Source organism: Solanum pennellii, chromosome 12, assembly GCF_001406875.1.
Source record: "Solanum pennellii chromosome 12, SPENNV200".
In the NCBI taxonomy this organism is placed as follows: Eukaryota; Viridiplantae; Streptophyta; class Magnoliopsida; order Solanales; family Solanaceae; genus Solanum; species Solanum pennellii.
Window position 1 is genome coordinate 2868820 of NC_028648.1, and position 2847 is coordinate 2871666.

Below are 2847 nucleotides of genomic sequence, written 5' to 3' on the forward strand. Positions count from 1 at the left end.
CATCACAGGCAACACACATCAGATTGACATTAAGATATTAACTGTACCATATGTCATTGACCCCCAAAAATAGTTTTCTATTATCAAATCACAAAATTTATATGAAAAGATGACAACAACATATTGAGTGTAGTTCCACAAAGTTGCATCTAGAGAGGCTAGAGTGTACGCAAGATAGAGAGGTTGTTTCCAATAGACCGTTGGCTCCAAATAAACAACTAACCAAAATGAAAGCATAATGAAGCATTCTGAACAATAACTACAGCACAATGACCAAACTACAATAACCAACATATAGTAACACTAACACAAATGGAACTACAAGGAAACTACAGGAGCAATACTACACCTACTAATATGGACGGATAACGAGACAACACACTACTATCTACTAATCTTCAATCCTAACACTGTAGCAAAAAGAAAACCAATACCTGTCTTACTCTCTGGTCTTTGTCCTGTTTTGCCTACTTCAACACTCTGGCAAGAACCCATGGAATCTATCTTCACAATACATTCACCATCATTTGCCCGAAATCACATAAAATTTAACAAAAAGATTAGATTTTTAAACAACCACAACCTTCTTTGACCCCCCACACCCCACACCCCACACCCCACCCCACTCCACCCACAAACACTCTACTTAAAGTTGCCAATAAAACTCCCAGAATCTAAAATGGTGTCCGGATATCAAAAAATCTTGCCGGATTCTGATCTGGGTCGCCGGAATATTTCAAGAACTCTCAACAGAATATGCTACTTTTGTTCATCCAACACTCTACTGAGACCCCATTTTCAGTTTCTAATAAAACTCCTTAGAATCTGAAATGGTGGCCGCCTGGCCGGATATCACAAAGTTACACCGGAATCTTATCTAGGTCGCCGGAATATTCCAAAAACTCTCAACAGAATATGTTACTTCTGTAACTTCCAGTAGCAAGAAAATCTGAGAAAAATGCACAGAACAGAAATAGCAAAAAAAGAATGTGATAAAAAAAAGTAAAACTTTTTGGTTTTTTGTTTACTAATTTGGCTTTTGCTATTTTTTTAGGGGGCTTTAAAAAATATTGTCGTGGTGAAAATAAATATGTCAATCTTTAATTAAAAATTACGAGTTCAAGTTTTGATAATGAAATTGTTTCAAATAAAAGAGAAATAGGTCAACCTCAATCATTTAATACCGTTATCGTATATTAATTATATGATACTAAAATTCTATTCAGTTCAGATATATAGTCTAGTTGAATCGAGAGCAAAATCGGTGTTGCTAGGGAAGCCCGACAACTAAGAGCATATGCCTTTATTTCCACTTTTACGGATTATCCTTTCTCGATTTTATCTTAGTCTAACTTATTATGACGATTCTTCGACAGATAATATATTTAAATTAACTCTAGTATCATCAAAAACATTCTTGAGTCGTTATATTTAAAAGTTTCTTTCGAAAAATTTCTAACTCGAATTCATTTGATCGGAGCCTAAAATAAATTACTAATAATATAGAAAAAATAACATAAAATTGTTCCTTTGACCTTTATGTTCGATGTAAATTTGACTTTGGTTGTACCTAATCTTCCCCCCACCCACCCAACATGCACCCCCTCAATTTTCTTATATTGAAAATGTCCTTTTGATTTATTTAATTTTTGTACTATCATTTTTCTTTTTAATGTCTATTGTACCTCAAGAAAATTACATAATTTGTCTTTATGTTTGGTGTAATTGGTATTATAAAATATTCCACGTCTATACTAAAATATATATAATGACATAATTGATCTTTTTTTTAATGTTTGGGAATAAGTCTAAAATATCCTATAAATATGAATCAGATCTTCTTAATTGATATTAAACTATAAATAATATATTATCTATTAGACGATTAATGTCATAACAAAACCTCGTTAAATTATATAAATAAGAAATCAATTATTTTACTTTATTTAAAACTTCTCGAACTAGAAAGAGAAGCCCTTTTCAGCATGCTTCCAGGTTCACAACTACACGCGTCTCTTATTTTTCATAGCGTAAAAGATATTAGCCAAGACGAGTTCGATAGAGATTCTCCTCAGTCATTACTCAGCAACAATAATGAGCAATCACTAGATTTTAGTACGAATCTTATAATTACTTGAGATATTAGCTATAAATAACATCTTATCTAATTCTTGTCATAAAAAACCTCTGTTTTTCACTCATTCTCTAATCTCAAATATTACAATACGAAGAAAAAAAAATTTAGAATCCTCTTTTGCAAACTAACTCAATTCCTATTATTGTTGATCCAAATGACCAAATCTTTGTTTTTATTCCTATAGACTATTATACTGTCTTTTGTCCCACATCGATAGGAAAAGGCCAATTGATTCATTTTATAATAACTTAACTAACAAGTGCATATTGCTGAGCTTAGTAACTTAAGCTTGTAACCCAAGTGGGAGCTGTAAGGTGTTTGGGACAATAATATTCCTCACGTATCATCTGTGGCATTACTGAACAATAGCTAAACAAGAAATTAAAGTAGATACACCGATCATTAGAAGGAAGAACTGTCATATCAAGATTCCTCGCGTATCATCTGTGACAAAACTATGAATAGTAGCTAGAAAAGAAACTAAAATAGATAGGCCGGTCATTAGAAGGAAGAACTGTCATAACAAGATTCCACGTATCATCTGTATCAAAACAATGAATGCTAGCTAAACAAGAAACTGAAATAGATACGCCAGTCATTAGAAGGAAGAACTGTCATAACAAGATTCTTCACGTATTATTTCTAGCAAAACAATGACTGCTAGCTGGACAAGAAACTAAAATAGATAGACCGGTCATTAGAAGGAAGAA